Below are 26,372 nucleotides of genomic sequence, written 5' to 3' on the forward strand. Positions count from 1 at the left end.
GTGGCAATTAGTCTCCAGTCACATTGAGGTCAGGATCCCCCCAGCCCTGGTGGAGGTAAGAGCTCTCTGGTAGCTTGTCTGCTTTGCTTCTCTGTTCTTCAGCTCAAACTGCAATATCTGTCTCTGGGTTTACATTATTCATGTTACACTTGGGCCCCTGCCCACTGGGTCAGCACTACTCTGATGCCTAGGTGAGGTGCAATGCCTGCTCTCCCAAGTTCTTCAACTGGCTGGGTCAGCCTTCCTGCCTGCCACAGTTGGGAAGGAGCAAGGGTGGGGGCATCTTTCCCTCACCCACACTGCCACATGTTAGACAACGTGGGACAGGATAAATCTCTCACTCTCCTGCTCTCATGGCCAGCTCATCCATATTCCTGCCAACATAGTTGGCTGCCATGCAGCTCAGGCTAGGTACAGGGACCTGCTCTCTCCAGTGCTGCATGGGGGGGGGCGTAAGATCACCTCTCCCCTGTGTTGTAACTAGTAAGGTGTGGGTCCAACTCTGTGCAGCACTATGCCCTCAGCCTTCAGTGTTTAACAGGAGCCACAGACATCAATACAGTCCAAGGATACAGCACACTTGTTTGTTTGTTTGGTTGGTTGGTTAGTTTTCAGTTTGGCAAAAACTTGATTTTTATAGGTTCAGGTTCCCAGAGTTGGAGAGTTTCAGAAAACATAAAAACAAACATTACAGCTTTTATGAAATGTTCGCCCCAAAAGAAGGAGCTGTTCAAGTGCTTACACACACACACACACACACACACACACACACACACACACACCATTAAAGCCTTAACAAAATCATCACACACTAAAACACCTTGAAGTACTGCTCCTATGTTATAGATGAGATACTTCATCTTAGAACACACGTTCATAATTTTGGCTGCACATTGGAAAACTTGATGCATTGCTTAAATATAGCTCTACACCTCAGCTGCTCTGTGACCACTAAATAAGAATTAAAGCAGGAGGGACTCAGGCACTACCACCGGATAACTTCAATGTTCAGTTGCTTTTGATACTTTACCCAGGGGCGTTCATCGTGAAAATGACAGGGGGAAGCCTTTCTATGTCAATATGCATGATCTTACAGATGTATGTACAGTTATTGGAACAGATAGTAATTCAGGACACATAGGGGAAATTATTTTAAATACAATCAAAGACCCAAATCTCTAAATATTTGGGGTCCTTTAGAAGGCTTTAGGGCTCAGATACTACTAGGTGGTTTTAAAGGTCTTCCTGGTATATTTTAAACAGATCCATATTTGATAATCATTACTTAATATTATCATTTTAATTTTAAAAATTGTTTTTTCCATGCATACATTCAAGACTCTGAAACTAACCTTACTTCTACTTAATTTCTATTGGTCTTTCATTCTCTTAAGCAAAGCATGTAGAGTTCTTAATGTCCATCAAACATTTAATAGTATAAAAGATTTTAACAATAGCAACATAATGAACACATCCCATATAATACAAATCTTCAAGCATTCAAAATCCCTAAAAATCTAGCAGTTTATTATATAAAAACCTGGCTTGTCACTGTCAACAATATACAAATCTTTATTTTTTAACTTATTGATTCTTTGTAAATTTCACATCATGCACCCCAGTCCTGTAAAGAGAAGCTTTTTCTTTGAGAGAAGCCTTCCCGCCAGCCTGGTTCTAGAGCCGCATCAGTCCCAAATAAACACACAGGAGGCTATATTAATTATGAAGCTGTTGGCCTTGCTTGCTTCATACTGGCTAGCTCTGACTTAAGTAATTACCCCACAATTGTTAATCTAAGTATGTTTCTTACCGGAGAATAGTTCCGGGCTTCCTACCCCATGGTGTTACATGTTGACTCTCCTGTGTTTCTCCTTCCCAGAATCCTCCTGGACTCCTAGTCCCTCCTATCTAGATTCCCTATTGGCCAGACAGTGCTTTATTGACAAATGCACAGGACTTCCCCAACATCTCCTCATTTCTGTTTAAACAAAAAGAAAGTCTTAACTTTAACATAGTCAAATTGTATATAACAGAACAGTTATCAAGTAAGAACACAGTTACAATATTTTGTCAACATTTAGCAAGATTTAAAGAAAATATCATCCATCCCATTCTTGTGAGTCTAAAGTTCTATATGTAGCTTATCTTTTATCATAACTAAGGAAAACTATAACTATAACTATCTGTCTTCAACTCCATCAAAGACCACAGAAGGATAATATATAAACACTAGGACTGACAGAGGTATCTTACTGCCTGGACAGTCACCCGAAGTTCCTCTGTAATGTTGGGGTATCCATCTTCAGCCCATAGGCCACAGTGTGTCCAGCAGATTTCTCAGCAAAGCAGAAAATTTCAAACTGCCCATCTGCATTGGCAGTCTGTCAGTCATTTTTCTTTGTCCTGCAGAAAGTCTCTTAGACTCTTCCATGAAGCAGGAACCCTGTAAGACTGAGTTCAGCAGTCACTTTCCTGTGCATTCTGCATGTCCAGTTTATACAGCAACAGTCAAGCAGTCTAGGCAAGAGCAGTTTTTTACCCAAATGGCTAATCTTGCCATGTTGAAAGCAAACTCCATAACAAGTTTCTTCGATGTCCATCTTCCTCTCAGACATATTTGGTGCTGCCAGGAGCAGACATTTCTCATTGTCAAGAAAAACCCTAAACCATTTTAAATGCCATTTTCTGAAGGTCTTTGAGAGGTTTGAAGACTGTTCATGTTGAATATATTTCCGTATATCTAGAAAACCTAACTTACCTAACTATAAATTCTGACTATTATAAGTAACTATCTATAATCTGTATTTAATTATGCATTACATTTTAAAAGATCAGTATAAGCACAATACTTAATCAAGAGGAGAAATATACATATCACAAAATTGACATTGAATTTGTATCAAATAAATGAAAAACAATACCCATACCATAATTCCCCTTTTTACCATTAAAAGAGATTGGCTGTGATCATTAATCAATTATAAACAATCCATTTAAATGAAAACAAAGATTTATAAACAAGATGGGAATTAGGACATCGCTCATTCCAAACTGCTTCATTCTGGAAGGGGGCGCTGTTCATACCATGGGGATCATGACAAAACTCAGAAACCTGTAAAAGTCCTTATTTTCGGGGTCTGTAAAGCTGCATCATCTCAGCTGTTTCAGTTGTTGGAACACCTGGCCCATTGTTTCCGGGGGACTTGCTTCGTCAAACCACAGAAGCCTGGAAGGAATCCTCAGCTTTTCATTTTCTGTAGAAACATAAATAAAAACTCCTTTTCCAAGTAACATATCCTTATACTTAAATTTTGAAGTCAAGGTATTTTCAAAAGATATAAGTTGAACTAATTTAGCAGCATTTATAAGCAAGTGTACTTTATCAGTTGTTCCTTCCTTAGCAATGAAAAAACTGAAAAACACAATAGCATACAGTATCCAGACTCTCAATGTATTTTCCATCTTTACGTGGCTTATTTATTTATCTATTATTACTCTATTTCTTTTACTTTCATTTCTTTTTCTCTGAGACATGGTTTGTCTTTGGAAATCCGCCTGCTTCTGCCTTTGCAGCAAATCTTACTCTGCCTCCCGAGTGCTGGGATTAAAGGCGTGCGCCACCAATGCCCGGCTTTTCTATTTATTTACCACTATGCCCGATTCTTTTTCTCTCTCAATCCTATATTTTTAAACACACTGTAAACCTTTAGCGGTTTTGTTCATCCAAGTCTGACTTTACTGTAAATCTTTATGTTTTTCTGGCCACGTGTCTTATCTGTTAAAACCGCGGCAGTTTAAACTGCCTTTTTTTCAAGATGGTGGGCGTAAGCGTGATTTCAACTTACAGCCTCAGACCATGCTGACATCCAGCAAAAGCTGCCACTTCCAGCTGTACGTACACACCTTTCAATTGTTAGCAGAGTCTCTTAAAACAACCTTGCTGGGTTTTTTTCTTTCTTTCTTTTTATGCCGAGTCAGGAAGACTCCGGTAAGCGAGCCACATGAATCTCGGCTTGTCGCTAGCAAAACACCTGAGAAAAATCTTTGCTTCTCTCCGTTCTTCTGTTTCTAAAATTCCTTTAAAGCTTTTGTCATTCTACGTGGAAATTCAATCCCACTTCTGAAACCATTCTGTAAAGAGAAGCTTTTTCCTTGAGAGGAGCCTTCCCGCCAGCCTGGTTCTAGAGCCGCATCAGTCCCAAATAAACACACAGGAGGCTATATTAATTATGAAGCTGTTGGCCTTGCTTGTTTCTTACTGGCTAGCTCTGACTTAAGTAATTACCCCATAATTGTTAATCTAAGTATGTTTCTTACCGGAGAATAGTTCCGGGCTTCCTACCCCATGGAGTTACATGTTGACTCTCCTGTGTTTCTCCTTCCCAGAATCCTCCTGGACTCCTAGTCCCTCCTATCTAGATTCCCTATTGGCCAGACAGTGCTTTATTGACAAATGCACAGGACTTCCCCAACACAGTCCCACTCCTTATCCCATCCCTCCATATCTGCCTTCTGCCTTGCAACCATCCCACCAAAAGAAAACAAAAAAATTTTAAAAAATAAAAATATTAAAAAGAAATCTCACCATGGTAGTTGTGGTGTGTTGCCTTGTGTCACACAGAGCATCCTTTTACCTAAACAGCTTTACTTACCCAGCTTCACTTGCAAATGTTCATTGCAATGAGTCACTACTGGTCTGGTTCAAGGTTTCTGGCTTCTGCTATATGATCAATACTGTGTCCTCACTGGAACTCCTCTCAGATATCCTGCTGTTGCCCTGTGTCATGGAGATCCTGCAGTTTTGGGTGTGCAGGACAGGCCTCTTCACATGCTCCAGCAGTTCATAGATAAGGTAGATGTTGGGGTGGGCTAACTCATAGCCCTAGATCTCAGCCTAGGGGGTAGCTGCTCAGCCTGGGGTAGCTGAGTTGGTCAGTCCCCCAATCTCCTGCCCACGTGACACCATGGCCAGATCTCCTGCTTTGCCCAGCAAAGCATAGGACCAACTCTCCTGCCTGTGGCAGCTAGCAAGGGCTGATACCAGCTCTCCAGTACCATCGGGGCCAGCTCTCCTTCACCCACACCACCAGTGTTAGTTAGTTAAGTTACCTAGATGAGGTCAGGGCCTGCTCTCCTGAGTGCTACAGCCAGTGAGGAGCAGAACCAGCTCTCCCACTCCGCCCTGGCAAGGAGTGGGTATGCTCTCCCACAGCCGTACCTCCAGGGCCAGACAATATTCAAATCTTAGAGTATAGAGAGTGAATGTAGGCCAGGCTTCAGCCGTTTCTAGAAATGGGAAGGGAGTGATCATTGTTAGTAAGGACCCCAAAACGGGAAATTCACCAAGAGGCAAATATCACAGAGGTGGAGGGCAACCACAGATGAGGTTTCTCTTAGTGCGACCCAACGTACAGTTTTGTTTTTACAAAACTATAGAACAATTTGTTGACTTGTATGCCGTCTTGTGCAGGTGTCAGACTGAACTCCTCTGAATAGTTGCAATGTTTGTGTACATGCTACTGAATTGAGCGCAGCTAGTGTTTTCAAATTTAAAATGGTGGAATCAAATAGTGGATGTTTACTACATGGATTCATAACACCTGAATTGTTTCTATTATTGTTTAGCTTCTTTCACTCATTATAAAATCCATCAAATGCTTGTGTGTTTGAATAGTTTATTTCTATTCTTTGTTGAATGCAAGTCTATTTTGTATATGTTCTATTGGATCTGTCTCTCTACTTGTGTTGCCTCAGAGTCAACCAAATGAAGATCAAAAATATTTTAAAAAATGGTTGTCTTTACTTAATATGACAGACTTTTTCTTGTCATTCCCTGAGCAATAAAATATTAAAGCTATATACACAGCATTTATATTGTATTAGATATTATAAGTAATCTAAAGATGATTTACAGTGTGCTCTAGGATATGCACAGGTTATGTGCAAACACCACACCAAGTTATGTGAAGTACAAAGGCATCCTCACAGTTATCTCTGAATGGTTCTGGAACCAGTACTGAGGACTGGAGTCTACCCCACAGCCTGCCAAAATATTCATCCGCTGAAGAACATTTGGATTGTCTCCAGGTATTAAGTAATTTTGCTTCATCTTGACTAAAATATTTAACAAAACACTGAAGAAGGAAAGGTTTCTTTAGTTTCTGGTTGCAGAAAGCTTTAATCTGTTGCAACAAAGAAGACATAGCTGGGCAGCTTGGTTCATGACAGTGGGGGCAAGTGTCAGCAGCTCTTCCCAGCATGGCCGAACAGAAGGCAATGAGACCTTCGAAAGCCTGTCCTTCCTGGTTTGTTTATCCTTGCCAGCTTAGTCATTCCTCCTGAGGTTCCACAGTCTCTCAACGTAGCATCACCAGCTGGGAGTGAACATTTTAAAACATGACCTTGTCATGGATATTTCAGATTCAAAACAAACAAACTGCTACAAATAATGCTGATGTGAACATTTATGGACAGGTCTTTGCATGAGCACCAATTTCCTTAGTTCAATATATAGATGGTGGATGACTAGATTATATGAGAAGTATATACATTTTTAGAAATTGACAAACTATTCCAAAGTCACCTAACCATTTTATATCTAAACATCAGTGTACAATTCCATATTCTACATCCTCACTGCACTTGGTGTGGTTTCTTCAATGTCTAATTTTCCATTAATCCAATCTAGTGTATGTCTAACATCACACATTGTTGTTTTAATCTCCTGACATTTAATTTAGCATATTCCTTGGCCCTATTTTTCATTTTGAACATGTAAAATGCCACAATAAATCTTATCAATAACCTTGTCTGTTCCAACATATGTGTGAGTTATACATTGTTTTTCATTCATGGATTTGTTTTCTCTTCCTTAATGGTCATGTTTTCCTCATTCTTTGCACACCTTGCATGCCTTGATTGAACACTATGTTTTATGAATTTTACTTAATTGGATATTTGTGTTCCCAAAAATGAAAACACTCTTGAGCTTTGTGCCAAGATGCAGCCTGATTCTTTCAGGTCAGGATTCTGATATTTTCTGGTCATTCAGAAATTTGTTTCGTGGAAGCTAATTGCTTACTGTTCCTACCACAAAGGCAAATCCCTCTGAGTAATCTGCCTATCATCCCATAAATAATAGTGTTTTCCAGTTAGGCTAACAGACATGAGGAGTATTTCTAACACAATGGTAGTTGACAGTGCTCTTTTTTAATCTTCTTAGATGGTCCTTGATTCGACTGTGGGCAGTTTTCATCACACACTTGCAGTGATCAACACTCAACTCAGGATATTCTGCAGACTTCTAGGGTTCAGTCTCAAACTCTGTTATTTTGTGAACTCCTGCCACCTTTGTCTCCCCAGATTCACAGCTCTTTTGGTTCATTTCTGGGAGTTTTCCATGTAAAGCCCAAGTTCTTTCCAGATGGTGGCCTGAATTCCTCTCTAGACATCAGCAGGAATAGTCATGGGGTTCACAGCATCTTTTCCGATCCTCTATTTCAGACATTTTATCTGCGTTATGTGATTTCATATAAGAAAGTGATCTGACTCCTGTTACAATGTAGAGTACATCAGCTAAAAGCAGAAATATACTTTGTTCATATAAAATCTCCTAATTCTAGATGTTAAATATATAGTTATGTAGTTAGATTGCATCAAAGACATGAAAATAAAAATTGCTTACATCAAAGCAGGACTTTTCCTGTGGTGTCAGGCACGCAGAGTGGAGACACTTGTAGATTTGGTCTACTAAGCTAGATTCTGACAATGGCAAGAATTTTGTCTGGCAGTCTTCATTTATGATTCCATTGTCCCTTGCTCATATCCTACAGAAGCAGGATAAATGGTGATAATTACTAATTTACACTCTGTCACAGTTTAAGTCTTTCTTCTACTTTAATTGAAGTACTATACCCACTACTATATTTTCCTGGATATGATGGAAACCTAGGGCCTCATGCATATAAATTAGGCAAGTGATCTACCATTGAGCTATAACAACACACACACACACACACACATACTTATTTTTTTGTTTATTTTAGATAAGGTCTTACTAAACTGACAAGGCTTTTTTGGACTCATGTGTAGAGAGCTGCGAAGTGCCGCACCCTTAAGATGGTGCTGGCTTCTGCCTCTGCTAGCCCGACAGCAAGTGCTCTCTGTGATAAACAACTCCTTATTTGGTCAAGGCTGGATATCAGGCTTGCTTCCTCGTATGTGGACCTATCTGCTGTCGCCACATGGCTTACCGGGGTTGGCCGCCCAAGGGCCTTTTTAAGATGTGGGCGGGCACTCCCTGGGGTCAGAAGATTTGTTCAAGGTCCTGAATAAACTGCTTGTGAGAAGGATTCCTGAGTCGCGTCTTCCTTGCTGGTCGAGGTGGTCGTGACAGTTGGTGGCCCGTACGGGGACGCTCGTACGAAGAAAGGAATTCAGAACTCACAGCAGTCAGGGGGTGCACCGGTAAGTCCCCAGGTAAGGCGGGGATCCGCGAAAAGAGCGGGATTATTGTTCTCACCCGTAGAGAAGGGGAGAACGGTCAGCAGAGCCGCGTCAAAGCGGACGGGAAAGCAAAGCAGCAGAGCCGCGTCAAAGCGGACGGGATAAAAATGAAAGTAGTAGAGCCGCATCAAAGCGGACGGAGTAAAAGTGAAACAAAGGGTATTATTTTTTTCTTGGCCCTTTGGGTGGTATTCAATTTTATTTTTTGGCTTTTCTTTTCACTGTTTGTTATTAAAACATGGGTAATTCCACATCCTGCCCAATTTTCTGGCACTCAACGAGTTGCTGCGATCAAAGAATCTTAGACTAAAAAAGGGACCACAACAAGAGCGGGGCAAAAAAAGGACTGGGACAAGAGCGGTTGGTTTACTCCTCTCTGTAGGTAAAGAGAGAGCAGGACAAATGGTTCTTGGAGCAGCAAACCGAAAGTAAAAACATTGTTAGCTTGGCTAGTAGGGAACCCAAAGTAAAAGCTAAAAAGAAACATTAGAAGCTTAAAAGAAACATTGTTAGTTTGGCTAGCAGCAAACCGGAAAGTAAAAACATTGTTAGTTTGGCTATGGGCGCTTCTCAGTTGCACCCAATTTTTTGGCTCTGAATGAGCTGCTTCGTTCTAAGAATCTAAGATTTTTGGAAGTTAGGGAGAGATCTTGATTTTACATGGGACTGAGAAACAATATGGAAAATACACAGAAATTCTGGATACTGTATACTATTGTGTTTTTCAGTTTTTTTGATTGCTCAGGAAGGAACAACTGCTAAAGTACACTTGATGATAAATGCTGCTGAATTATTTCAAATGCTCAGAGGTGGTGTTCAGCCTGTCTGGAGACTAGTAAAAGTTCCCTTGAGGATCAGAAGTGTACTGAGGCAGTTAAAAAGGGGAGAAATGCTTTAGAACAATTACAAGAGGAGAGATCAGAGCAGGCAAACGGTGAAAAGGGAGGAAAACAGAAAAGAAAGATGTACTCAGCTCTAGAAGACTCAGAGTCTATGGACTCCGAGGAGGACGAGGAGGATGAGGAGGAACTCCAAACTATTGTCATGATCCCCATGGTGTGAACAGTGCCCCCTTCCAGCAATGAAAAGGTAGATTTGCAAACATGCAGACAGGATATCCAGGACAGGTGTTTGAACAGGTGGATCAGATAGCCATTAAGGCTTGGAAAAATCACTGCCAAATTAAGGAGAAGTGAGTGGCAATCTTGGCACCGGGAGGCTGCGAGTGGAAAATGCAAGGATTATATGTGTTCCTGTTCAGTATGCCAATTTTACAAAAGCTACAAATTTGTCCAAGTATTTGTCCAGTTTTCTTTTACAGAATTGATCACTTAAATTTGAAGATACTTTGAAGGAGTTGAGGCTGGCAGTGGTCCATGTGAATTCCACCAGAGTGGACCTTTCCTTTGCATCGGGATTATTGTCCTGGCTGACTTCTACAATGGACCATCTTAAGGAGTGGGCGGGTATAGGAGCATTAACAGGTCTCTTGGTGTTGGTCTCCCTGGTTTGCTTGTGGTTTCTATGTAAGATTAGAGTCACACAAAAAGACACAATGCAGCCATGGTCATTCAGGCCTTTACCGATATTGAAGCAGGACAGTCCCCCACAGGCATGGTTAGCCACCTTAAAAACTAATTAAATACGCTCAGGATGCGAGGCAGAGCACTGCACTCTGAGTCAGCTAATAATGACCCAGAGAAGAGCATGTCTGATTGCATGCGGGTTGGTACCCAAGAGTCCCGCCTCTGGAAAAAAGGGTATCGGACGGGTCTGATATTTGTTGAGTGGATGACACCAAACAAAAATCAGTACAATGTCCCTGTCATTGTCAGAGATCAGACCTCTACTCTTGCCTGTTGCATTTTAAACTAAAAAGGGGGAACTGTAGAGAGCTGCGAAGTGCCGCACCCTTAAGATGTTGCTGGCTTCTGCCTCTGCTAGCCCGACAGCAAGTGCTCTCTGTGATAAACAACTCCTTATTTGGTCAAGGCTGGATATCAGGCTTGCTTCCTCGTATGTGGACCTATCTGCTGTCGCCACATGGCTTACCGGGGTTGGCCGCCCAAGGGCCTTTTTAAGCTGTGGGCGGGCACTCCCTGGGGTCAGAAGATTTGTTCAAGGTCCTGAATAAACTGCTTGTGAGAAGGATTCCTGAGTCGCGTCTTCCTTGCTGGTCGAGGTGGTCGTGACACTCATGGTGCTTCTGCCTCTGCCTTTTCAATAGATGAAATTATAGGCTGAGCCACAAGGCCTGCCTCTGTTGTAGATTTTTAAGGAATTGTTTTGCATTTTTAAGAATCAACATAATGGGAGTCCAGGGAAGTAGCTATCCCTCCGGCAGCATCCGGTAAACAGGCTGGCTTCCCGGCCTGTGTTCCAGTGCCTGCAGATCGCCTGGGAACTGCACAGAGCTCCCAATCCCAGCAGGTGCCAAGCACCCCAGACTTCAGATCTTCTCTCCCACCATCGAGACCAGGAAACGAGGGGAGCCTGGGAGTCCAGGGAAGCAGCTGTCCCTCCGGCAGCATCAGGTAAACAGGCCGGCTTCCTGGCCTGTGTTCCAGTGCCTGCAGATCGCCTGGGAACTGCACAGAGCTCCCAATCCCGGTGGGAGCCAAGCACCCCAGACTCCAGATCTTCTCTCCCACCAACGAGACCAGGAAACCAGAGGAGCCAGGGAGACCAGGGGAGTAGATGTTCCGGATCAGGTACAACAGGACCCAGCATAGGATCCAGGGGACCAGGTAGGAGGCTAAGCGCCCCAGATTCCTGTTCTTCTTCTCCACCCATGGACCAGCATTTGGACAAGGAATAGAAGAACCACCAGATTATTGGACTTGCTAGCACCCACAAAAGGGAACTCTGGTCCCCAGACCAGTAAGGGGCTCTTTCTGCACCCACTAGAAGAAGAGATGGGAAAGAGACAATACAAAAACACAGTCAGCAACAGAAAAACAAATATGACACCGCCAGATTCTAGAAACTCCACACCAGCAAGACCCCAACATTCCAATGCGAACGAAGCAGAAGAGAATGACCTTAAAAGCACTTTCATGAAAATGATAGAAGCCCTAAAAGAGGATATTGGAAAAATCCCTCAAAGAAATGGAAGAAAAAACAAACCAAAAAATGCAAGAAATGGAAGACAAAACAAAGCAAAAAATGCAAGAATTGGAAGAAGAAACATACCAAAAAAGGCAGAAAATGGAAGAAGAAACAAAGCAAAAAATGCAAGAAATGCTAGAAAAAACAAAGCAAAAAATGAAAAAAATGGAAGAAGAAACAAACCAAAAAAGGTAGGAAATGGAAGAAGAAACAAAGCACAAAATGTGAGACATGGAACAAAAAGCAAACCAAAAAATGTAAGAAATGGAAGAAAGAACAAACCAAAAAATTCATAAAAGGCAACAAACGGACGAACAGATAAACAGAAAATTGCAAGAAGCAATGCAAACACTGCAAGGGTTGAAAACTGAAATAGAGACATTAAAAAAACACAATCTGAAGAAAGGCAGAAAATAGAAAAGCTGGACAAACAGTCAGGCACTACCAATACAAGCATTACCAACAGAATAGAAGAGATGGAAGAGAGAATCTCAAGTGTTGAAGATACACTAGGAGAAATGGATTTATCAACCAAAGAAAACCTTAAATCCAACAAATCCTTAACACAATACATCCAGGAAATATGGGACACCATGAAAAGACCAAACCTAAGAATAATAGGTATAGAAGAAGGAGAAGAAATCCACCTCAAAGGGGCAGAAGGCATATTCAACAAAATCATAGAAGAAAACTTTCCCAACCTTAAGAAAGACATGCCAATGAAGGTACAAGAAGCCTACAGAACACCAAATAGAGTGGACCACAAAAAAAAATCCCTCGCCACATAATAATCAAGACCCCAAACATACAGAATAAAGAAAGAATATTAAGAGCAGCTAAGGAAAAAGGTCAAGTAACATATAAAGGCAGACCTATCAGAATTACACCTGATTTCTCCATGGAAACTCTGAAAGCCAGAAGGTCCTGGATAGATATTCTACCTACACTAAGAGACCATGGATGCCAGCCCAGACTACTATACCCGGCAAAGCTCTCAATCACTATAGACGGAGAAAACAAGATATTCCATGACAAAACTAGATTCAAGCAATATGTGTCCACTAACCCAGCCCTACAGAAAATTTTGGAAGGAAAACTCCAACCCAAGGAAGCTAACTACAACCAGAAAAACATAAGCATTAGAGAATCCCTCTCTACCAACAGCCAAAAGAACAAAGGGGTGAAATTCCATACATAATTCCACCACCAACAACCATCGCAAATCAAAGAAGGATGAGCAATCAATGGTCATTAATATCCCTCAATATTAACGGCCTTAACTCACCCATAAAAAGACACAGACTAGCAGAATGGATTCGAAGACAGAAGAACCCTTCCTTCTGCTGCATACAAGAAACACACCTCACCCTCAAAGACAGACATTACCTGAGAGTTAAAGGTTGGGAAAAAATGTTTCAATCAAATGGACCCAAGAAACAAGCAGGGGTAGCAATCCTAATATCTAACAAACTAGACTTTAAAATAAAATCAATCAAAAGAGATGAAGGAGGTCATTACATACTCATCACATGTGAAACCCACCAAGATGAAGTGTCTATCCTGAACATCTATGCCCCAAATACAAAGGCATCCACATTCGTTAAAGAAACATTAATAGAACTTAAATCTCATCTAAAGCCCCACACAGTTATAGTGGGAGATTTCAACACACCACTCTCACCACTAGACAGGAATACCAGACAGAAACTTAACAAAGAAGCAAAGGGTCTAATAGAAGTAATGACCCAACTGGGATTAGCAGATATCTATAGAACATTTCATCCACATAAAAAAGAATATACCTTCTTCTCACCACCACATGGAACCTTCTCAAAAATCGACCACATACTTGGCAACATATCAAACCTCAGCAGCTACAAAAAAAATTGGAATAACTCCATGCATCTTATCAGACCACCATGCCTTAAAATTAGAATTCAACAACAACACAAATTGCAGAAAACCTACAAACTCATGGAAATTGAATAATGCTCAACTGCACCATCCCTGGGTCAAAGAGGAAATAAAAAAAGAAATTAAAGACTTCCTCGAACTCAATGAAAATGGAGACATAACATACCCAAACCTATGGGACACTTTGAAAGCAGTGCTACGGGGGAAGCTCATAGCACTAAGTGCTCACATGAAGAAACAGGAGAACAGTTATACCAGAGAATTAACATCACAGCTAAAAGCTCTAGAACACAAAGAAGCAAACTCCCCCAGGAGGAGTAGACGCCAGGAAATAATCAAATTGAGGGCTGAAATCAATAAAGTAGAAACCAGGAAAACAATACAAAGAATCAATGCAACGAAGAGTTGGTTCTTTGAGAAAATCAACAAGATAGACAAACCTTTGTCCAAACTTACCAAACAGCAGAGAGTGAACACGCAAATTAACAAAATCAGAAATGAAAAGGGGGACATAACAACATATTCTGAGGAAATCCAGAGAATCATTAGGTCATACTTTGAAAACCTGTACTCCACAAAATTCAAAAATTTAAAGGAAATGGATGACTTCCTGGACAGCTATCATTTGCCAAAACTAAATCAAGAACAGATAAGCAATTTAAATAGACCTATAACCCCTATGGAAATAGAAGCTGTCATCAAAAGTCTCCCAACCAAAAAAAGTCCAGGTCCAGATGGCCTCAGTGCAGAATTCTACCACAAATTCAAAGAACAGCTTATACCAATTCTTCTCAAAGTGTTCCACACAATAGAAGCAGAAGGGTCTTTGCCAAACTCTTTCTATGAGGCTTCAATAACCTTGATCCCCAAGCCACACAAAGATACAACTAAGAAAGAGAACTTCAGACCAATATCCCTCATGAACATTGATGCAAAAATACTCAATAAAATACTGGCAAATCGGATCCAAGAACACATCAAAACAATCATTCACCACGATCAAGTAGGTTTCATCCCAGGGATGCAGGGATGGTTCAACATACGAAAATCCATCAACGTAATCCACCATATAAACAAGCTGAAAAACAAAAATCACATGATCATCTCACTAGATGCTGAAAAAGCCTTTGACAAAATCCAACACCCCTTCATGATAAAGGTCTTGGAGAGATCTGGGATAACAGGGACATACTTAAACATAATAAAAGATATATACAGTAAACCAACAGCCAACATCAAACTAAATGGACAGAAACTCAACGCAATTCCTCTAAAATCAGGAACAAACCAAGGCTGTCCACTCTCTCCATACCTTTTCAACATGGTACTTGAAGTTCTAGCTATTGCCATACGACAACAAAGGGGGATCAAGGGGATACAAATTGGGAAGGAAGAGGTCAAACTTTCACTGTTTGCAGATGATATGATAGTTTACATCAATGACCCAAAGAACTCTACCAGGGAACTCTTACAGCTGATTAACACCTTCAGCAAAGTGGCAGGCTACAAGATCAACTCAAGAAAATCAGTAGCCCTACTATATACAGATGATAAAAGGGCTGAAAGAGAAATCAGAGAAACATCACCCTTTACAATTGCCACAAACAACATAAAATACCTCGGGGTAATGCTAACCAAACAAGTGAAAGACCTGTATCGTAAGAACTTTGAATCTTTAAAGAAAGAAATTAAAGAAGCACTCAGAAAATGGAAAGATCTCCCATGCTCTTGGATAGGTAGGATCAATGTAGTAAAAATGGCAATCCTGCCAAAAGCAATCTACAGATTCAATGCAATCCCCATTAAAATCCCAGCACAATTCTTCACAGACCTTGAAAGAACAATAATCAATTTGTATGGAAAAACAAAAGACCCAGGATAGCCAAAACAACCCTGTTCAACAAGGCAACATCCGGGGGCATCACCATCCCTCACCTCAAGATCTATTATAGAGCTATAGTCCTGAAAACAGCTTGGTATTGGCACAAAAATAGACAGGTAGACCAATGGAATCGAATTGAAAACCCGGGTATTAACCCACACATGTACGAACATCTGATCTTTGACAAAGAAGCTAAAAATATACAATGGAATAAAGAAAGCATCTTCAACAAATGGTGCTGGCATAATTGGAGACTGGCATGTAGAAGAATGCGGATTGATCCATGTTTATCGCCATGCACAAAACTTAAGTCCAAATGGATCAACCTCAACATAAATCCAGCCACACCGAACGTCTTAGAAGAGAAAGTGGGTGGTACCCTTGAACGAATTGGTACAGGAGACAGCTTCCTCAACATAACACCAGTAGCACAGACAGTGAGATCAACAATTAATAAATGGGACCTACTGAAACTGAGAAGCTTCTGTAAGGCAAAGGACACAGTCAGCAAGACAAAAAGGCAGCCCACAGAATGGGAAAAAATATTCACTAATCCCACATCTGACAGAGGGTTGATCTCCAAAATTTACAAAGAACTCAAGAAGCAAGTCTCCAAAACAGCAAGGGACCCAATTAAAAAGTGGGCTGCAGAACTAAATAGAGAGTTTTCAATAGAGGAGTCTAAAATGGCTGAGAGGCACTTGAGAAAGTGCTCAACATCCTTAGCCATCCGGGAAATGCAAATCAAAACAACTCTCAGATACCATCTCACTCCTGTCAGAATGGCTAAAATCAAAAACACCAATGACAATTTATGCTGGAGAGGATGTGGTGAAAGGGGAACACTCCTCCATTGCTGGTGGGAGTGACAACTGGTTTAGCCACTTTGGAATTCAGTATGGAGTTTCCTCAGAAAAATGGGAATAAACCTACCACATGACCCAGCAACTCCACTCTTAGGCATATATCCAAAAGATGCCCATTCATACAACAAAGATGTCTGTTCCACTATGTTCATAGCAGCTTTATTTGTAATAGCCAGAACTTGGAAGCAACCTAGATGTCCCTCACCCGAAGACTGGATAGAGAAAATGTGGTACATCTACACAATGGAGTACTATTCAGCAGAAAAAAATAATGGAATCATGAGATTCGCAGGCAAATGGGTGACACTAGAAGAAACCATCCTGAGTGAGGTAACCCAGTCACAAAAAGAGAAACATGGCATGTACTCTCTCATATATGGATTTTAGACATAGATCTGGGGAGTGCCAGCCTACAATCCTATGGCCAGAGAGTCTGGGAAACAGAAACTTCATTTAGTGGCCGGTTAAGTACTGAGCTGAACTCAAGAAAGCCAGTAACAGAGAGGGAGGACTGATGATCAAAGGGACTAAGACTGGGCTGGTTTAACCCCCAGAAACAGCTGACCAGACAAAGGTTAACTCTTGTATCCCAGGCATCAGCCTGGGAATCCAGCATGGGACTGATCAATACCCCCTGAATTTGGGTGTCAATGAGGAGGCCTAGGGAATCTATTGATCCTTGGGCAGCAGATCAGTACCCATCCCAAGTATACACACGGACTTTGGACTCCCATAGAACAATGTGAGGTGCACTCTCACCCTGAACTCTTGGGGAAGGGTCTAGGCCCTGCCCTATATGAAATGACAGACTATGGACACCCCCATGGAGGGCCTCACCCTCCCTGGGGGAATGAGGGGATAATGGGGGGGAGGTTGGGGGGATGGCACGGGAGGAGGGAGGGAATGGGAGCGGGACCTGGAACTGACTTGTGAAGCAACCTCGTTTCTTATCTAAATTTAAACTGGAAAAAAAAAGAAAGTTATTTGAATGCATGTTAAACATTAATGTAATTTTTGAAAGGTTAAAAAAATAAAAAATAAAAATAAAAAAAAGAATCAACATAATGGTCTTATAGGTTTCTTTTCGAACCATATGAATGTATAAGTGATAGCTCATAAAGCATTAATGGCTCTTGATCCCATACTAGGAAATATTGGTTGGAAGTATTAAGTATTGATACTAAGTGTTGAAGGTTTTTTTTAAGGTAGCCCTGACAAGGACACTAAGGCAACATGGAATATTGTTGTAGTCCTTAGAATCAATGTTTTTCAATTCCAAATCTAGCAACACAAGTTGTATAGCACTGAGTTGCACTATCAGGAGGTGTGGCTTTGTTGGAGTGGGTGTGGGCTTATTGGAAGAAGAGTGTCACTGTGTTACCAAGCTTTTCGGTCTCATATATGCTCAAGATGTTGCCCAGTGTCTCAGACCACTTCCTGTTGCCTGCTTATCAAGATGTAGGACTCTCAGCACCATGTCTGCCTGCATGCCACCATGTTCTGCCATGACAGTAATGGACTAAATCTCTGAACTGTAAGCCAGCCACCCCAATTAAATGTCTTCCTTTATAAGAGTTGCTGTGGTCATGGTGTCTCTTGACAATGACAGAAACCCTAACTAAGACACAGGACAGGGTTTTATTTGCTTTTCACAATTAAAAATAAATAATCTAATTTTAGGGAAATAGTGGCATGTGTGCTACCACATTCATGTGGAGGTCAGAGGATGACTTGAAGGAGTCAGGACTCTCCCTTCACCATGTGACTCTCAGGGATTGAACTCATGTCTTGTGGTGAGCAACTTTACCCACTCACTACTGGACAAGGGTCTGAACTCCATACACTTTGATCCATCATCTCTAGATAAACAATACTATTTAAAAGAATTAATATGGGAAGCACAGGTAACATTCATGAAACTGTTAGGATGGACCCTGTTGCCCATAGGAGAACACATGTCAGGATTATAATCTGGCAAGGCTCTGTTCTTAAATGGAGAGTCAATAACTTCACTTCATTGTGAAGTTCAGTTCCAGCTTCAGAGCTAGGCAGGAGATTAGATTGGATACACAGGTAAAGAGCACTTGGCACATTGCCTGCAGTGAATGTTAGCTGATTAATCCATGCCTTTTAACAATCCATAAAACCTCTGTGGGGCTCTTGGAGAAAATTAAAGCACTTGGGGGCCAGTGGCACAAGATGATATTTTAGTCTTTCTCCAACCATATCTTCACTTCTTCTAAATCAATGTTATGCACTCCTGAGAACAAAAACATAGTTATTCAAGGCCTGTCAAGACCAACACCCCAGTGTTCATCAGACCTAATTAATTTTTGCATTATTATTTTTTAAATATTTTATGTATTTTCGATACAAATTGATACAATAAAAGCCACGCAAGCATACAGCATTTTGCATTATTATTTTATCAGGTCTCACATTTTGGCATTAAATAATGAGATAAATCAACTAGAAAACAGCATGAAAACACCAGAAAAAGACAAATATTCTCTGAACTTCCTCATATGGTTCTGTTATAATACCTCCTGTTAGAAGTGGTTAGGAAAAGCAGGAAAGTACCTCTTAGAATGATCTCTACCACAAATATTTAAATTTTGATGCTCTTCCTGCTAGATTTAAAAGGGGGACAAGAAAACCTAGCAAAGGAAAATATACAATACTGCCTTAAGTTGTGATGTGCAGATAAACAATAATAACAGCAACAATGTAACACATTACACAGAGAGAAATAAAACTGATATAGAATCAGCAAATAAAAGTCCCTCAAGAAACCCTTTCAGAGAGCACATACAACAGGAACTCAGGAGCAGTTAGAGATCTTCTTTTATTTAATCCCATGCTGATTCTTCCCACAAATTTTCGAGAATATGAAAGGACAAAGTGCATTGTTTTCTTTCACTATCACAGAGAAAACTCCAAATATACTAATTATAAATTTTAAGATATAATTCTAAATTTTAAGATAGTCTACTATCACATTTTTCTTGCGAAATAACCTCTGATATAAGCAAAATCCAACAACACAAAGCTAAATATGTGCCAAGAGTTAAAAAACAAACAAACAAAAAACTCTTCAGACCCTAACAGGGACACATGGATCCTCCTGGTAAGGGAAATTAGATGATGTCTCCTGAGTTAACTGAGTGTGGGGTGTGGTAAGGGAGAGGGGAAGGGGAATGAGAACATGGGGAAACTGGGTGGTTGAGGTGGGTAAGGATGTAGTGGAAGAGCAACAGAAGAGATGTCTTAATAGCAAGAGCCACTATGGGATTAGGGAGAAACCTGGTGCTGGGGTAATTCCCAAGAATCCACAGGATGACCCCAGCTGAGAATCCTAGCAATAGTGGAGAGGATGCCTGAACTGTGCTACCCCCGTAATCAGATTGGTGAATACCTGAACTATCATCATGGAGCCCTCATCTAGTAATTGATGGAACCAGAGGAAGAGACTTACAACCAAGGGCCAGGCCAAGTTCTGGGAATCCAGTTGAAGAGAGGAAAGAGGTAATATATGAGCAAGGGAGATTAGGATCATGATGCAGAAATCTACAGAGACAGCTGAATGAAGCTTGTGGAAACTCATGAACGCTAGACCAACAGCTGTGAATGCTTCAATAGATGGAACTAGGCCCTCTGTATGTGGGGACGATTGTGTAGCTTGGAGTATTGTGGGGCCCCTGGCAGTAGGACCACAATACAAACACGGTACATGAGCTAGCTTGTTGGAGCCCATTCCCTGTGGTGGGATGTCATGCTCAGCCTTAATGCATGGGAGAGGGGCTTGGCCCTGCCCCCAACCTATTGTGCCAGACTTCGTTGACTCCTCGTTGGAGCCTTTACCTATGAGGAGAAACTCCACATAGAGTTTACTATAATTGTGGGAAGAGTAAGCCACTATGTAAGAAAGTGCCTTCACCTCAACTGCTGACAGTATGCTGTCCAAATCAGACAAGCAGGACACACAAAAGAAGAAACTGCAAAACCTTGCAAAGACAAAGAGGGACAGTCATTGAAACATCCTGCTTCATAGAAAAGTTTGTCAGCTATACTACGTCTGTAGGCCAAAGTTAGGGTTGAACCCTTCTCCAACCCTAACTTTGGGGAAGTTACTAATCCCATCTTTATCAATTTTGGTTTCTCCTGAAATTTTTGTTTTATCTTCTAAAGTTCCTCTATCATCCAGAGCAGCATGTTTTTGTTTGTTTTTGCTTTTTTCAATCAGTGTTAGGTTATTTAATTGCTCTGGGAAGGAGTTTCCTCTGATGATAGGAAATCACTGAACCAGATTTTGCATAAGGGCCTGCAAGAGGCCCCTCGAGAATTTTCCCTATGGCAAAGGGTTATCTTGAATGTCACTTTTTGACTGGCATTAATTAGTCCAATGCCTGCATTTGCCTTATCTTCTTCATAATCTGGAAGAGAGGAGTGTTCTGTTTGGATTATGCTTAGAAAAATCATGGTTTCTAGTAATACCCTATTTGCAATCCCTCTTAAAGTCTCTCAACATTTTATACTTTATACTTCTGGACTGAGTTTCTTTTATGAGTCTTGTAAACAGGGAAAACTGTAACTATCACTATCTAGTCTTCAACTCCCTCAGAGACCTGAGAAGGAAGTAATATTAACTGAGTAAGTAGGGAGCACAAGCAAGCAACTTCAAAAAAATGTGGGAAATGACAAAAACAGATGACTGCTTGGACAGTCACCCAACTTTCTTCTGCAATGTTGGGGTATCCTCTGTTGAGAGACGTGAAAAGAAAATTTGGTAATGCAAATTGGAATAGAAAGTAAATTAGGTATAAGACTTTTGACTCATCAAAGTAGAGTAGGTAATGGAGTACTTTCTCTGAGTAGATATTGTTGATGCACTTATTGCTTGTATATATTGTATATAGTAGTTGTACTTATTGTACATGTGTTTTCTTGCAATAGTAACGGTCTTTTTGTATTAGACAAAAAGGGAAAATTGTGGTGATATATTGTTCATGATGTAATAAAGCTTGTCTAGAGATCAGAATGCAAATCTAGTCACAGCCGTAGAGGCCAGGCAGTGGTGGTACCCTCCTTTAATCACAGCAGCCACACCAGAGGCTGGATGGTGGTGGTGGTGCATGCCCTTAATCCCAGAACTAGAGATGTATATAAGACAGGAACAGAATCTCAGAGTTGGCATTCAGTCCTAGTCAATTAGACTCAGCCACACTGAGGACCAGAACACCCCAGCCTTGGTAGACGAACTCTCTGATGGCTTGGTTGCTTTGCTTTTCGGATCTTCAGCTTGAATATCTGGCTCCATGATTTTATTATCCATGCTATACACATACTATAATCTCTCTGTTAATCCTTTAGTGTTGGTTTCCTGAAGTGGGACAGAGTGCAAACTTTGTTGGGGTTCCCGTGACCAAAAGCTATATGGTTTGGAAGGCAGTGTGTTGTTTCTGACATACAACCAAACATGAGCTAGTTCTCCTTAAGTTTGTGGTTTCAAGGGGGGAAATCGGCCACTTAAATACAAATTGTCACTGCAAGTTATTGCCTGCTTGCTACCTCAGTCCAATTAGTTTATTCACATCTTGGTTGTGAGGATTCTACTCTCTGCTCACAGCTCTTTCGAGTGAAAAGCAGCCCACCACGCTAGAGATGTAGCTAAGGCAGGATTGAGCCAAAGTGAGTTGCAGTCTTAGGTAGATACAATTAAAAAGCAGAAGACACAGCAGTGTCCTCAGCATCAAAAAGAACACACAGAGGTGAGAGCAACAGTGATGTGTGAGGTGAACAGGCCTGTCCACGCCCAGGCATTAAAACTATGCCTGAATGGGACCTTCAACTCCTCCTCCTTTCCTTCTCTGACATAGCCTCTCATTTCCAAATTACCAACAGCGGTTAAGTATAGTACAGGACTTCTCCGGGCTCTTCAAACCTCTACCTATGAAAATGACTGAAATAGGGCCAGACTCTCAACAGATGGAGAATATAAATGAGGCAGGATAGCAAGACAAAGACCTTGATGGAAAAGAAATGAGGAGCTCCCTTATATTCAACATCTTTAAGAACTACAATGTTCATCACCAAACATGATTTCTACTTAACTGACATTATTTGAAGCATGCTAACCTGTATCAGGTATTGTTCTAGAAGTTCTTCATGAATCATCCTATTTAACAGTTACTACAGTCCAACAAGAATGACTCTACTATTATTCCATTTTACAGATGGGGAAAATTAAGACTCGAGAACTATCAGAAGGTCATTGAATGTCACACATCTCTTAATTACAAAAGTCAGATTAGGAACTGGGAATATTGCTCATATAGTTCAGTAGTAGAGTGTTTCACTGGCATTTCTAAGGCACTGAGTTCAATTACCAGAACAGAGGATAGGAAGTGGAGGAGGAGGAGGAAGATGAGGAAGAAGAAGAGGAAGAGGAGGAGGAGGAAGAAGAAGGAGGAGGAGGAAGAGGAGGAGGGGGAGGGGGAAGAGGAGGAGAAGGAGAAGAAGACGATGACGACTTTGGACTTGACCTAGTTAACTCAACTCCTGAGTTGTGGTCCCTACCAATGATGCCTATTGCAAATTAATGTTTCATTGAAAAGCCTGAGTGGGAAATGTTGACATCACTGCTCACATATATACTTCACTGTGATTTTTATGCTGTTCTGGTTTTTCATAAACTAGATGTAATTTCTGTTTCAGATCTTTAATATGGTGTTAACTTTTTGTGAATGTATTTATTAAACATAATCACTAAACCTTCACATACCTATGCTCACTTAAATAGAAACAATTTCAAAGAAGGAATTTGAGTGGATTGTTCAGTGTTAGCAGTAGTGGACTTTTCCTGCCTTACGTAATTGGAAAATGAATTTTATTCCTTTCAGCAACACAGCTGTTCAATAAGGAAACTGTGCAAAGATCTCCCAGGGCAGCAGAGAATAACAACTATGAAGTATAGAAGAGGTACAGAATTAAATAGTTAGACCTCAAATATGTCATTTAATCCCCTGGAAATTACATAGTCATAAACCTCTTAGAGTTGACTTACCCATCACCTACATAATAGAAAAACACACATCTACTTCTATAACAGTATTTTGGGAACTAAGAGGATAACAAATTTGAAATAACACAGTACTATACCTGGATAATATGACTGTGTGTGTGTCAGCTGGAATTTCACAAAATATTGTGAAACTTGGTTACCTTCTAGCTGACCAATCCTCATTTGCAACTGTGAAAAATTTTACAGTGGAACTAAAATTTAATTGTATATTAGTATGACTAGGGATATTAATTAAACATGCAGATTCTCTAAAATATATTCATAGAGACTCAGATTCAGAAAACCTGCAGGACAAAGATTTGTCCTTTCATTAAGTCTGGCTCAGAAAAGCTCTGTGAATATGTGTGCTCTCTGTCTCTGTCTTTCTCACTAGCTATCAATCAATAGAAGAGTCAAAACAATTTAGGTTTTGATTGCATGAAAGTAGGATATTAGCTTCAGGTTCACTTGCAGCTATTCAATACTATTACAAAAGCAGGGTTCTAAGAGAACGTGCCCAGTAAAACATATAATTAAGTTATCACCATTTAAGTGATTGAAATATTTTCATTTACTACTAAGAAACTCCACAATATGTTTCTATTATATTCCCACATTTATTTCACTGTCTATATTCCCTCCTGTTGCATGGACATTTTCATCATTTTCCCCAAGATGAAATATCAGTTCTTGGAGAGAACCTCCATAAGACACAGGATGTTCTAAAAGAAGGTGTAATGTTCTATCCTACAGGGAAGCTTCTCAAAACTTTGGAAATGACCAAGTCATTAGATTCAGGAAATCCCTAAAACTGACTAGATTCATTAGGCCCCTTCTCTCCCCCAAAACATATAAGCTGTAATGACAAACTGCTGAGAGAGACTCTCAGACACATAGAGCTGCCTAGGAGAGGCTCAAACCCAGCTGCACAGAAGAGGTAGCAGAGATCTGCTAATCTGCGTGGAGGATACACTCTCCAAACTATTGAGTTGCAGGCAAATCATGCCATTCCAGGTTTGCAGCTTTCATTAGCTGCCATACATGATGGAGTGAGAGTTGGTGATGCAGCTGTCTTTGAGTTATCTCTGGTCCTGTAAGTAACCTCAATAAAACTCATTGGATGTTGGTGACTGGTGGTATCCATACTTGGTCTGTGATTGATTATCTATCTTGGGTGTGTAGACATTTCTTCTTGTCTTCCTCAAACAGTGCCACTTAACAATTCCATCCCCAAAGTCAACATTTCTATCCAACTTGCTCTTCTATCTGAAATTTGGTTAGATGGCTTTGCTCACAGTGAGTTCACTATGTAGGAAGTTCGATCATTATACAGCATTTTTTACCCTACACTTTATACTTTAATGAATATCTTTCTAATGAAGCTATATGCTCTTCTGAGGACAGAAACTCTTGTCTTCAGTTTCACTGGAACCCTGATAATAGCCATGCACCCAACATAAAATAAAAATAAAGTTATACTTTCCAAATTTTCTGATTATCCTCTAACATGCCATGTTGTTCTTGAAAACTATCATGCATTAAATTGTGACCCACATAGCTGCCATCCCTTTTGCTAACACAGACCTACTTTGAATCTGTCCATTGTCATCTAGGTTCTGGGTGCCATCTTAGCTCTATGGAACTTTCATATTTTGTGTGACAGAAACATAGGGCCTGGACCTATTTTAATCAATATCCCTCTAAGTAATCAAGGAAATAGAAAAAAATCCCACAACCATTGCTGGTCCTTGATTGCTACAAGGAGGTCCAGTATGGTAGTACCAACAAGCAGGCAGAAGATACATCTATTTTCAATAATGGAAAATAAACATCAAGAAAATGTTCAGTGTTGCCAAAAATTCAAAGCAAGAATAAGGGTTGATTATTTAACTCAGCAATAAATAGTAAAATACATGTTAGTTGTACAATTTGAGAATAAGTATATCCTAAGGACACAGGGAAACAAGGCTTAGTCATTTCATGACTTCACATACTTACCTTCTACATCTACTTTAAAATGATCAGTCGGTTACCCAATAGGCTAAACAAGTTTACTATAAAATTGTTTTATCAAACAAGTCTCTTATATGCCAAGAAAATAAAGTCAGAAATCTAAGAAGGGAGTCAATTCTATAAAATCCAAAGTTGTCTTTTGTTAGGCCTCTCAGCCTTTCAAAGGAGTAAACTTGGCAAAAAGAAGAATTTAAAATACAGTAATATGGACCACCCTATACCACACAGTAAAGTCTTGAAACAGAAAAGTAAGTTTTCTTGAGACATCAATCAAGTTGAGCTTTTTTTTTCCTTTTTTAAACTAAACACTGAGACAGTGTTTGAAACAATGAGAAACAATGCCGAAAAAAATAGTGAATTTCTGTATTTCTCTCATTTCACCACTTTCAAAAGATAGCTATGATTCAGTAAAAAATCATGGCGGGTGGCATTTACACTGACCGCCACTTCCTACCAGGCTATCATTTCTAAGATCCTCTTCAGTGAATATCTAGCTGAGGGGAGTAAATTGTCTGTGGATATTCCTGTCAACATCAAGTTAAAGTATATTGGCATGATATGAAATAAATAGAGTAAATAAATATATTAGTTTGGCACAAGATTGCTCATGGTGAGCTGTTTTATAGGTTTGTAGTACAAGCGTAGAGGAAATGTTACAAATAAATGCACTGCACTTAAGATTATTGTCCCATGTGAGAAAACTCAAGCTTGCTAAAAAACAAATAAGAATTTCAGGGAAGCATGTAAGCCATATTCGTAAGTTTTAAAATCGCAATGTAGTTCCCTTCTTATTGGTTCAGGATTTCATATGTCAGTGAAGAGTTTAATAGTGTATAAAATAATGAAAGCTGAATGCCAAAGAATGAGTTGTGGACTCTTGATTGAAAGAGACATGGAAGTGTTTGCTGATGAATAAATTTAAATTCATTATTGCAAACTAAAATAGCACAGCACTTGTTAAAACTCACCTACAATTTTCAATTTGGGGAGAGAAGACTTTGAGTTCTATGAGGAAAAAATTACC

The sequence above is a fragment of the Mesocricetus auratus genome, unplaced genomic scaffold, assembly GCF_017639785.1.
Source record: "Mesocricetus auratus isolate SY011 unplaced genomic scaffold, BCM_Maur_2.0 Super-Scaffold_2245, whole genome shotgun sequence".
In the NCBI taxonomy this organism is placed as follows: Eukaryota; Metazoa; Chordata; class Mammalia; order Rodentia; family Cricetidae; genus Mesocricetus; species Mesocricetus auratus.